This window comes from Pleurodeles waltl, chromosome 4_1 (genome assembly GCF_031143425.1).
Source record: "Pleurodeles waltl isolate 20211129_DDA chromosome 4_1, aPleWal1.hap1.20221129, whole genome shotgun sequence".
NCBI classification, from domain to species: Eukaryota; Metazoa; Chordata; class Amphibia; order Caudata; family Salamandridae; genus Pleurodeles; species Pleurodeles waltl.
Genome location: NC_090442.1, coordinates 330,354,231 through 330,366,684, shown reverse-complemented (window position 1 = coordinate 330,366,684; position 12,454 = coordinate 330,354,231).

Sequence of the window (12,454 nt, the reverse complement as noted above, 5' to 3'; positions counted from 1 at the left end):
GTAGAACCAATGAGAAAGATGTTTTTGCACCTCTTGGAATTTCCCAGCCCTGTAATTATTGCAGGTGATTTTAATGTGTTGTTGGATAATGACTTGGATAGATCACAAAGTGCAAGGTCAACAGTTATGCTAAAATCACAGAATTATTTGAAGTCTAGGATGAGGGAACTGGGATTGCGTGACATTTGGAGAGTAAGAGCGAGCACTCAAAATGTTTTTTCTTTCAAGAATAAAAAATATGGCCACACATCCAGAATAGACTATTTTTTGATTGATCAGGAATTGGTGGACATGGTCGATAATTTAGAATATAAGGCCGCCCATTTGGCAGTGGTTCTAACAATAAATTTCATCACTAAAAAAGAGGTGAGGCGGTGGACACTAGATTGAACTCTACTGTTGGAGAACGATGTACAATCACAATTGCTTATAGAGGCAGAAGAGTTCTTTAAATTCAATATTGGGTCGGCCTCAATAAGTACGGTATGGGATGCATTTCAGGCATTTTTAAGAGGCAAAATAACAAGTCTCACGGTTGCTAGAAATAAGAACTACAGAATAGAAATGAGTATACTGGAAGGTAAATTGAACGAGTGCGATCGTCTGGAGATGGGTGGTTCAGAACCTTTAGGAAAGTTGGAAGCTGGGAGGTCTCATCTGAAAATGCAATTGGAGGAGCTATTACAGACTAGGTTAAAAAAAAGATAGGATGCCAGTAAATTAGCTCTCTTCGAATATGGAGGGAACTCAAGTAAACTGTTGGCTTGGAAAACTAAGACCGATAAAATAAAAAACGAAATTAGTGAGATTATTAATCAAACGGGGCAGAGACAGACCAGTTCTCATGATATCAGGGAGGCTTTCCAGGGTTTCTTTTTGGATTTATATAAGAAGGACATTGTTGTAACATATGAAGAGGTGCGAAGATGGTTGGGTGCGAATGTACTCCCAAAAATCACAGACACAGGGGAGGGGACGATGAATCAGAAAATCACGATGGAAGAGATCAAGTCTGCTATTATGTCAAGCAAAGGCAGGAAAGAGGCAGGACCGGATGGTATTCCGATTGAACTTTATAAAATATTGGGGGATGCGATTGTTCAAATTATGTCAGTATTGTTTGAAGAGATCTACGAGAAGGGGGAGAAACTCCCTGAATCTTGGAACAGTGCAACAATAACGGTGGTTTTGAAGCCAGGCAAAAGCCCGTGCAGATGTGCATCTTATAGACCAATTTCATTATTGAATGCTGACTATAAGGTTTTTGCTAAAGTTCTGGCAGAGAGATTGAACAAAGTGGGGGGCGGCCTTCTCCACAAAGATCAGAAGGAATTTTTGAAGGGAAGACATCTACATGAATTGACAGCTAGTTTAATAGGGGCTATTGATATTGCTACAACATTTAGCCTACCTTTAGCAGCAGTAATGCTGGATGCCTCCAAGGCTTTCGATAGGGTGAATTGGGTCTTCCTAGCTACTATTTTGAAAGAATATGGATTTGGTGAAATTTTTTGTCAGATGATGACCCAAATTTATTCAAAGCCGACAGCTAGGGTCTTAATAAATGGGGTCTTGACTTCCCCTATTCAAATCGGCAGGGGAACGAGACAGGGCTGCCCACTCTCACCGATATTGTTTAACTTATATATCGAACCTCTGGCCAGAAAAATTAGGCAAGAGCAGAGAATTCAATCTTTTATGTATGGAGATTGGCAGAAAAAAGTTTCCCTTTATGCTGATGACTTATTAGTGTGTACATCGGATTTACGCGTAACACTCCCAGCAGTTTTTGAAATAGTAGAGGATTTCGGCCACGTTTCGGGCTATCAGATAAACACCGGTAAGACAGCTATCTTGGTTTGGAATCAGAGGTCGAAAAGCTCTTTAATAAAAAGTGAAATAAGGTATCGAGGCATTAAGATAGTCCAAGACATTGAGAAAATCGCAGAGGGCAATATGAGAATAGTGCGCAGGGACTGTTGTAATTTGATGAAAAGCTTTATGTACTTACCTTTGTCAATTTTGGGAAGAACAAATTTGGTGAAGATGATAATTTTACCCAAGCTTAGTTTTATTTTTAATGCAATTCCTTTGCAATTTGATAAAACAACGATAGCTAAATTCCAACAAGAGATAAATTCATTTATACGGGTACAGAAAGGAGTAAGAATATTATGGAAAAAGTTGCGTAGGAAAAGGGAAAAAGGTGGATTAGCGTTACCTGATTTGCAGATATATGGTTGGGTGTTTCAACTTAAAAATTTCAGGATCCTTGGTTTCTCTCCAGATACCACAGAGATGGGGTGCATGTTTACGGCCATGTTAGCAGAGGTAAAAGGGGGCATAAATCACTACTTGTTGAAATTTGGGGATCCCAAGTTTTTCAAAAAAGTAAAGCTAAAGGTGTTGAGGGATGCTGCAAAATTGTGGTACAATATAAGGTCTTTGTTCAAGATGGATTACTATAGTAGCCGGGCACCTATTTGGGATTCACCAGGTACCCTGAATGTCTTAGAGATGTTCTGGCTATTCCAATTAAGAAGGCAGGGTTCAAAACTGGAGTGAGTTAGTTAAGGAAGTGGGCTTGATATCTTGTGAGGAAATGCGGTCAAAAACAGTTGGAGTTCTGTCAAGGCTAAAGTACTTTCAACTGAAAGGGTGGATTTGGAAGGGTAATAAGAGATGTGGTTTGCAGTATCAGATAGAAGAGAAGATCATGGAAGATCCCCTTCCAAAAAAAGTAGTGGCGACATGGTATTGGGAGATAATAGAGGTAGGAGATGGGGAATTCAAATTAGCCAAAAATCTATGGGGTAATTTCTTCCCGAAAAAGCAGCTCGGTGAGATACCAAGTGGTTAAACCGGCCCCCTTCAGAAGAAATCATATATTTGTATTGCATAGGGCATACTTGTCCCCTTATAAGCTTTCAAAAATGGGGAAAGGTGAGGTGCTCAAATGCGGAAAGTGTGATATGGAAAAAGCTACGGATGTGCATATGTTCATGGATTGTCCGGTAATTCAATCCTTTTGGGAGGCAGTGAGGTACCCGGTATCGAAGGTATTGGGGGTTGAGGTTAAGGTTACCCTATTATTAGTTATTTTCGGTAGATTAGATCAGATAGAAAATTTAAGGAGTGATTTGCGGAAGTGGCTGTTTTATGCCATATTATTAGCTAGGAGAGAAATATGTAGGAAATGGGTTGGTAAGGTCATCCCATCCTATAAAGAGTGGTTGGACCAAATAATATATATTTATAAAATGGATACGGTAATGGGGATTACTAAGTCAAGGAAATTTTGGATGCCCTTTAAAATTTGGTTGGTGGAACACATGGCGAACTTATGAAATTAGTCCAATGATTATCCTTCCTTCGTGTCTTGCATGGCCATAAATTAGGGTTACGGCCCGGTTAAGGAGGAAGTTCGATCACAAGAGTGAAAAAGACCTAGTGGCTGGGATGAATGAGGACAAAAAAACAAAAAACAAAAAAAACAAAGGGTTTGTGATGCTAAAATCACCATGTTCCCAGCTTTCAGGAACAGGCAGACTTGAATCATAAAACCACATTTTTCAACACAATTCTGGCATTTTACTGAGACACCCCATTTTTACTATGTTTTGTGCTTTTAGCCTCCTTCCAGTTAGTGACAGAAATGGGTGTGAAACCAATGCTGGATCCCCGAATATTAAACATTTCTGACAAGTAGACAACATTCTGAATTCATCAAGGGGTCATTTGTGCAGACCTCACAAGGTTTTCCTACAGAAAATAACAGCTGAAATAAAAAAGTATATTAAAATTGAGGTGGGAAAACAGCCATTTTCTCCATGTTTTACTCTGTAACTTTTCCATGTGATGTCAGATATTTTAAAGCAATACACCGTTACAGCTGCTGGACTCTTCTGGATGTGAAGATATATAGGGCTTGTGGGTTCATCAAGAACCCTAGGTACCCAGAGCCAATAAATGAGCTGCACCCTGCAATGGGTTTTCATTGTATACCGGGTATGGAGCAATTCATTTGCAGAAATATAAGGATTGAATTATAGGTATCAAGGAAACGTTTGTAGTTCCAAAATGGGCACAAGATAAGGTGTTGAGAAGCATTGGTTATTTGCACATCTCTGAATTCTGGGGTCCCCATATCAACATGTGACTTACAGGGCGTTTCTCGAAAAGACATCTTTTTTACACACTGTCTAACATTTGGAAGGAACAATGTTGAGAAAGACAAGGGGTAATAACACCTGTTCTTCTATTCTGTTTTCCCCCAAGTCTCCCGATAAAAACAGTACCTCACTTGTGTGGGTAGGCCTAGTGCCTGCGACAGGAAATGCAACATGGACACATCACATTTTTACAATAAAATTTGATGTGTTTTTTGCAAAGTGCCTAGCTGTGGATTTTGGCCTCTAGCTCAGCCGGCACCTAGGGAAACCTATGAAACCTGTGCATTTCTGAAAATTAGATACCTAGGGGAATCCAGGATGGGGTGACTTGTGGGGCTCTCACCAGGTTCTGTTACCCAGAATCCTTGGCAAACCTCAACATTTGGCAAAAAAACACTTTTTGCTCACATTCTGGTGACAGAAAATTCTGGAATCTGAGAGGAGCCATAAACTTCCTTCCACCCAGCTTTCCCCCAAGTCTCCTGATATAAATGGTACCTCACTTGTGTGGTAGGCCTAGTGCACGCGACAGGAAATGCCCCAAAACAGTATGTGGACACATCAACATGATCAAATACAAAACTACCTGTTTTTTAGGGGCCACCTGCGTTTTTGGTCCTGGGATGAGCAGCCATCTAGGGAAACCTACCAAACCCAAACATTTCTGAAAACTAGACAACCGAGGGAATCCAGGGAGGTGCGACTTGCATAGGTTCGCCAGTGTTTTCTTACCCAGAATCCCCAGCAAATCTCAAATTTAGCTAAAAAATGATTTTTTTTCTCCATATTTCTGTGTGGGATCACTGCACCGGCGCAAGTGCCTGTGACAGCGAAGAGCCAAAAGCATGTAAAAAATGAGGGGGATCCAAAGCGGGTCCAAAAGGGCAGTTTGAAAAAAAAACGTATTTAGGCTGACAAACGAGGCAGGTTTCAGTATAGATGCATCAGTACTGGGTGGTAGGAATTTTGTGGATTCCATCAGATTCCGGAAGTTTCCATCACAAAAATGTGGGAAAAATGTGTGATTTCCAGCAAAGTTTGAGGTTTGCAGGGCATTGTGGGTAAGACAATGGTGCGGAGTGCATGTGAAGCACACCACCCTGTATTCACCCAGATGTTTAGTTTTCAGATGTGTCTAGGTCTTGTGGATTTTTCTACATGGCAGAGTCCCAAAGTCCAAAAAGTGCAGCCCTCACCATTCCAAGTGGGACGATTTTGAAAATTAGACATGCTCTCATGGCCCAAATGTAAAACCAAAACCCAAAATAATCAAATGTCCTCTTGCTTGCCGTGTGATAAGATGTTTTAGTGTGCGGGGAAGAGCTGAAAGACTGTTACCCCATTCAGTTGGTGTGGCGGCATTACCATACTCATACTGGTTGGTAGCCATCACCCCACTATTTTTAATTTTTTTTAAATTCCCTGGCATCTAATAGGCTTTCTGCCCCCCCCAGTGGAGTGGATCGGGGGTAATTGCCCCATCTACCTACCGGTGGGCAGAACTACTGTAGTCCCATTTGATTGGGGTGGGGGTATATCCGTACCCCTACCCTCTTTAAAAAAAAATATATATATATTTCCTGGTCTTAGGTGGGCTTTCTGCCCCTCCTTGGGGACAGATGGGCCTTCCAAAAATAGTCCGACAGTAATGTTCCCCCATGGGGAGCGACCCTTGCCCAAGGGTCTGTCCCCCCAAACAAAACACACACACACACACACACACACACGCCAATCCCTGAAATGGCCTAAAATAAAGTTGCCCCCCCCAAGGGAGAGACCCTTGCCCAAGGGGTCATTCCCTTTGCGTGAAATTGGTGCAAAAATACAAATCCCTGGTGACTAGTGGTTTCTGCCCCCAAGGAGGGCAGAAATGGTTGAAAATAAATTTGCTCCCCAGGGAAACGACCCTTGCCTAAAGAGTCGCTCCCCTTGCGTGAAATTGACACAAAACATAAAAAATCCCTGGTGTCTAGTGGTTTCTGCCCTCCTTGGGGGCAGATTGGCCTAATAAAAATAGGCTGATCTGCCCCCAAGGGGGGCAAAACTGGACTAAAAATATTTTTCCTCTTGCCTAAGGGGTCGCTCCCCACATCTAAAAAAAAAAAATTTAAAAAATGATCCCTGGTGCCTAGAGGTTCCTGCCCCCCCCCCCCCGGCAGATTGGTCTAAGTACAATAGGCCGATCTGCACCCAAGGGGGGCAGAAATGGTCTAAAACAAATTTTCTCCCCCAGGGGAGCGACCCTGCCTAAGCTCCTCTCTTGTGAAACTGACCAAAAAACAAAAATCCCTGGTGTCTAGTGGTTTCTGCAACCCTTGTGGGCAGATTGGCCTAAATGGCCTAAAAATATTTTCCCCCCCAGGGGAGCGACCCTTGCTTAGGGGTCGCTCCCTTCGTGTGAAACTGAACACAAAACAAATCCTTGGGGGCAGATTGGCCTAATAAAAATGGGCTGAAGGAGCAGAAATGACCTAAAGTTAATTTTGCTCCCAGGGGAGCAACCCTTGCCTAAGGGGTCGCTCCCCACATTAAAAAAAATATAAAACAAAATGAAAAATAATCCCTGGTGTCTAATTAGAAAAGGACGAACGGCCCCCAGGGGGAGCAGAAAAGGCCTAAAAAATAATTTGCCTCCCTGGGGAGTGGCACTTGCCCAAGGGGGCGCTCCCCTTATTGCATAAATTTAAAAAACTCTTTGGTGTCTAGTGGGCATTTCTGCTGCCCGATAGCGATAGCAGAAATGCAGATAAAATCATCAAAGGAAAGGAAAGGCCTTTCCTTTCCTTTTATGCCTCTCTCGCCCCATCCACGTGATCAGGGGAGAAATGCTTTTGCTCCAGCGCGGATAGGGCAGCCTCTGATGAGGTCAGCACGTGATCACATGCTGACATCTTCAGATGCCACAGGGGGGTCCAGGAGGGAGCGGGTGAAAGGGGAAGCAATTCCCCTTCCATCCCTGTCCATGGGAAGGGGGGGTGCGATGCCCTCGGGGAGAGCGCTAGCGCTTCCCGCAAGGGCCCATACCAGGACGTAACGGTTACGTCCTCAGCACCCGAGCGGTGCATACGAGGACGTAACCATTACATCCTGGGCACCCAAAGGGTTAAGATGAACTTAAATTGGGTAATTGTTAAAAAAAGTTCTACTCAAATAAATATGCTCAAGCTTTATTACTTCTGGATGGAGGTATGTACTTACTGGTATGCTCCATATGATGCCTTACTTTTAATAAAATACATGCTTTCTCATTTGTTTGTATGTAGACTTTAACACTGAGGTGGTCATTCTGAGATTGGCGTTAACCTGACCGCCACCCCGGCGGCAGTGTTGTGACCACCGCCAGGGTGGCAGTGCAGACCGCCATATAACAGGTAAGGCGGTGAACCCAACGCTAACTGACTGCCAGTACCGCCACCTCTGACGAGCAATGTCCTGCCTACTACATTCCGAGTCGCCAAACCGCCAGGATATCTGGGGGGCGCAGGTCGTGATGAAAATCCTGGCGGAAACAGAAAGTACAAAAGGAGACACCCACCGCCATGCACAGAGACACGTCCGCGCCCGGCATGGCAAAGTGACAACGACAAAAACAACAACCGTATGTATGCCTAGCACAGAGTGGAGGACATGGCAGTGATACACTCCCACACATGCCCTTACAAACAGCGAAGACCACACACACAGGCACACACAAAATATGTCAAAGCCAAGTACCCAATACCACACAAGGCCAAGCAGATACGTACCAAACATACAGTACAACGCACACAAATACCACAAACACAGTCATACACATCCTCATAACCACACAACAACAACTAGACCACAAACATCTCAACGCAGGCATAGACAGGCATGTTGTGAAACACCACACACACACACACACAGAGACCATACACACACACAGACCATAAACTGTATGTAGCAATGACGCACAATCGATAGCAGTGAACACACATTTCAGTGTGCTCTTGTCTCGCTCCAACAAAGTTTCTGGATGCAAAGGGTTCTGGGTATGTGTGGGGGGGTGTTTTGTAGTGCTGTGGTCAGGTGTGTGTATGTGTATCAGTTGTGGGATAATGGTATTGTCCAATGTGGTGCAGTGTTCTGGTGGAGGTGCATTTTTCCCGCAGCGGTTCAGACGGTCAATGGAATAGCGCAGTGTTGAGACCGTGGTGCAGATTTGTGATTATTTGATGGACGGGATGTTCTTGTTGCGGCAGTGGTAATGGTGCATACGCCTCCTTCACACCATTGTTTCGGCCAACTGTGTGTTTTTTTGGGTAATTTTTTGGCAGAGTTGTGTTGGTGACTAATAATGCGGCGGTCTTTCGGAAGGCGCTTACACGGCGGTCTTCGGTAAAGACTGCCAAAATCAGAATGACCACCTGAGTCTTAGCATACTATAGGACTCTTTGTTCATTTTTCTTTTCCACTTTAATGCCCCCTCCCCTAAATGATTTTGCAATCATTCTCCTAATATCCATTACAGCGCTATGACACCAGGTACCAATAAGCTTTATTGTAACAACTAAAAATATCAATAAAATATAATATGTCCTAACAAATGTGCAGTTTGTTGAATAGATTTTAAAACCTGGCCCATTTCTACTAAAACTAGAGCAAAGGCAATCTACTTTCTTTGCTCTTGTGTCAACGCATAACTCCCCAAAATGACCAGTGCAATGCATGAAATGTATCCTTTATGTGTACAGTGATATGAATTTTGGGGCAAGTAGTTTTGCTTTTCCCATTTGAGGCATGGGCTTCCTAGTTGCAGCAAGCAAGTGGTGTTAGATGAAAATCTGCCTGTGACACTCAAACCAGCCCCTTACAACATGCAAAGGTTCTTATAGATTGATGAAAAAAATCCGATTGCATATTTAACTTAAACTAATGAAAAAGGGAAGTTAAAAAGTACACAGACTGACTTCTAGCCTAATGTGTATATGGAACTTGCAGGAGGCAGAGTATGTAACCCTACTGCAGGAGTATTATACTGCATCATTTCCGTGATGGGAATTTAAAAGTCTTGCATATATGCTTTACAGTTAATAGAACTTGCTTTACCTTTACTGCGCTTGAGATGTAGAGGGCACAAATTTACAAAATTATAATTTTCTATCCTATATCAGTGCAGGTGTTCCACAAGCGGACAGTTAAGGCACAAGCATTGTTTTGATAAACCTGTACAATCTAAGCACTGCCACAGTTAACCAAGCACTAGGGAAACACTTAGGTCTGGCATTTGACTCCACTCGCTAGGCAATTCTTGTTTTGTTTTGTTATGGTTTTTGCAAAACTTTGTCAGTAAGGAAGCTGCCTGTCCTTCATCAATCTAAACATAAACATTAGCTAAAGGGAAATGATGTTTTGGCAATTGTACTCTCTTGCACGGAAGGGAACTACTTTGTGTGTTGATGTGCTCTTCGTGAAAGGGCAGCAGGCTGTAACTCATAGTGAAGTCAGCCTCTCAATAGATGATTATTTGATACACATAATTTCAATTAAATTAAAAAGTATTCTTACAAACGTGTTTACTTCCTGATAATAGCGCCACCTTTCAGTCTTTGAGGCCAGGATTCACAAGTCCAGGTTACAATGAGCAAGCCAGGGAGAGCAACTGTTACCTCTGGCGACCCCTAAATGACGTCCATGCGGCAGCCAAAAGCAGACTGGAAATATTTGAATACCAGTTCCATAATGTACCAACCGAGAAGCTTAGCAAAGAAGAGTATCCTACTCAGTGGGGGATGGGTGGCCAGGATGTTGTTTCCTGTAAGCGAGTTAGCCTTAAAGTACCATTTAGAGACTGTGCAAAATTTAAGCAAAGACTAGAACAAAGGTTTAAATGTGTGCGGGTGATCACGCAGGCAAACTTCTGTTTTACTTGAATATGAAAGCTGTGCATAAGAACTATTGTTTACAAAGTGGGGTATTTAGCACATATTTTCCCAATCAAATTGTCTAAACTACAAAGTTTAAAAGCAAATCTGGAATCAGATCGGAAAGTATTTCTGGCCCTTATTGACATTATAGTCTTATACCAATTGTGGCTTAAGCAGTTACACAAAGACGAGAACAAACTTCAATAATTCATTGCGCTTGTTCTACTGCAATAGGAAGGAAGCAATAAATGTCACTGGACACAAAACCTGAAACACATTATTGTTGAAAGAACAAATAGGCTAATAAGATGTGTTTTTAAGGCAACTGTCTGGCTGCAATTTGAAATCTTTCAACGTTTGTTAGTGCAACCTCTCCAGCATCCTCAATAAAAGCACTTGTCAAATAATATTCTTTCCATGGAATGCTAAAAACCATGGCCGGCATTTGGTGTTGAATGGTTTAGTTGCCTTGAGTTATTTTTTCACTAACATTATTGATGCGTAATTCCGCTTATTCTACTGGGTACATTGCATTCACTGAACATGTGTTCAAATGAACATGAACTGAATGGCTCATTAAAATGTAAAGGGTTAAAGAAGAAGACAAACTATGAGGCTACAGAAAATTCAAAACATAAAGGTAAATGAAGAACACATCTAAAAGCAGTGAACATCTGGTCCTCGATGATAAGAACCAGAAAGTCGAACACTGGAAGATTTACAAACAAGCAATACCAAAGAGGGCCAACAATTAAGGGATAGCTCAAGGAAAAAAATAAAAAAATGTTAAATATAACATATCTCATAACCCATTCACATTTGTTTATATGACAAAACCCTTTGAAGTTAAATTGACATTTTGGTTTGAATGTAAAACTTAAAAACCCTTGAAATTTGACACTTTTGGTGTACTACACAAAGCATAACTCACATCCCCACCATGAGCTACTTGTGATCTCAAACATACCATCATTGATGCTTTCTATAACAACATCATCAATGACAATACTAATGAGATGATACCTGACATCACCAATTACATAATCAATAATAATAATGTTGTGGACAGATAATACAACATGCTTCCACAATCCCATCAAATCATGTCAATCATCCTATATAAGGCTTAATTTCCGGGGTTTTATCCTGTGCCTCCATCCAGGAGTAATAGCATACATTTAAAGAACAGTATTGGAATATACATGATATGATGTACATTGTCGATATACATTGTTTCAAGTTTCACTCATACCCATTCTTCTAGCTGTCTGATTAGATAAAAGCCTTCACAACGCAGTAGGGAGGGAAGGTCCATGCTACTTCAGCTAAACATGTCTGCACAAACAAAGAACCCAGACCACCATCTGTCAGCGCCACCCAGCAATCTGTCCCTGAAACTTAGATGAACAGGAATGCCGAAAGGCCAGTGAAAGACCGCTGATCTGGCACTACAGAACTATGCAGTGACTATCTGTAAATATCTTTCTATCAGGAATGGAGACACTACCACATGGTCGCAATCTACAGAAATGTGTGATTTTTTCATTCTACAAAAGCTCCCTCCACCAGACAATTATACTTCATCCTCTTCTTTTAATGACTGTTTATTATCTTCCACTGGATGCCAGTCACATCACCCAGAGTAAACCACAACTCCCCAGGCATGGCACAGTGTCTTCTCTGAGGGAACCAAAATCAGTCTGGTGGGCTTAGCATCATATTTACTTTAAGTACAACAGGACACCAGACCCTTAGATCCTAAAATGTGGCTTTAAAATGTTGGCTGTACAATAGCATATTAGTTGTTCTTAAGGACCAGACTCTACATGAGCTTACACTTGTGTTGCAGGAACAGGCACACTGAAGGTATCTTTTATCTAATTTAGCAGGTCTTTCTCAGAAGAAGGAAACCATGCAATTAGTACAACAGGAACCAGGTATGGATGCAAGTTCATTTAGATATGCAATGTATGCACTGAGAACAGAAACCTCCATACCAGGCCTACAGGACATTTGCATCCTCTACTTATCCTTCTTCAGCCTTGGCATGTCATAATCATTGATTGTGTAAAGGCAGATCATTCTACTAGGATGGCCCATTGTGTACCTCTAAGGAAATTATTCAGAACTAAAGAGCTTAGAGCTAGTGATCTAGCCCAATTCCTTGTCCAAGATGTTGTAGAACTTCAATGACTAACATTTGTTCTGATAACATAATTTTGGTGAAAGCATGGGCATCTGAGGACATAGATGCCTGCCTTCCTCAGCTTTCTATCTGCACATGTAGTGGCTTATCCAATGTGTCACCAAAGCCTTAGGTGAGTACTTCTGTGGTTTCTGTACTGCTCCCCGTAATGAGTGGTAACTGCTCCAATGCTAGTTGAGTTTGCATGG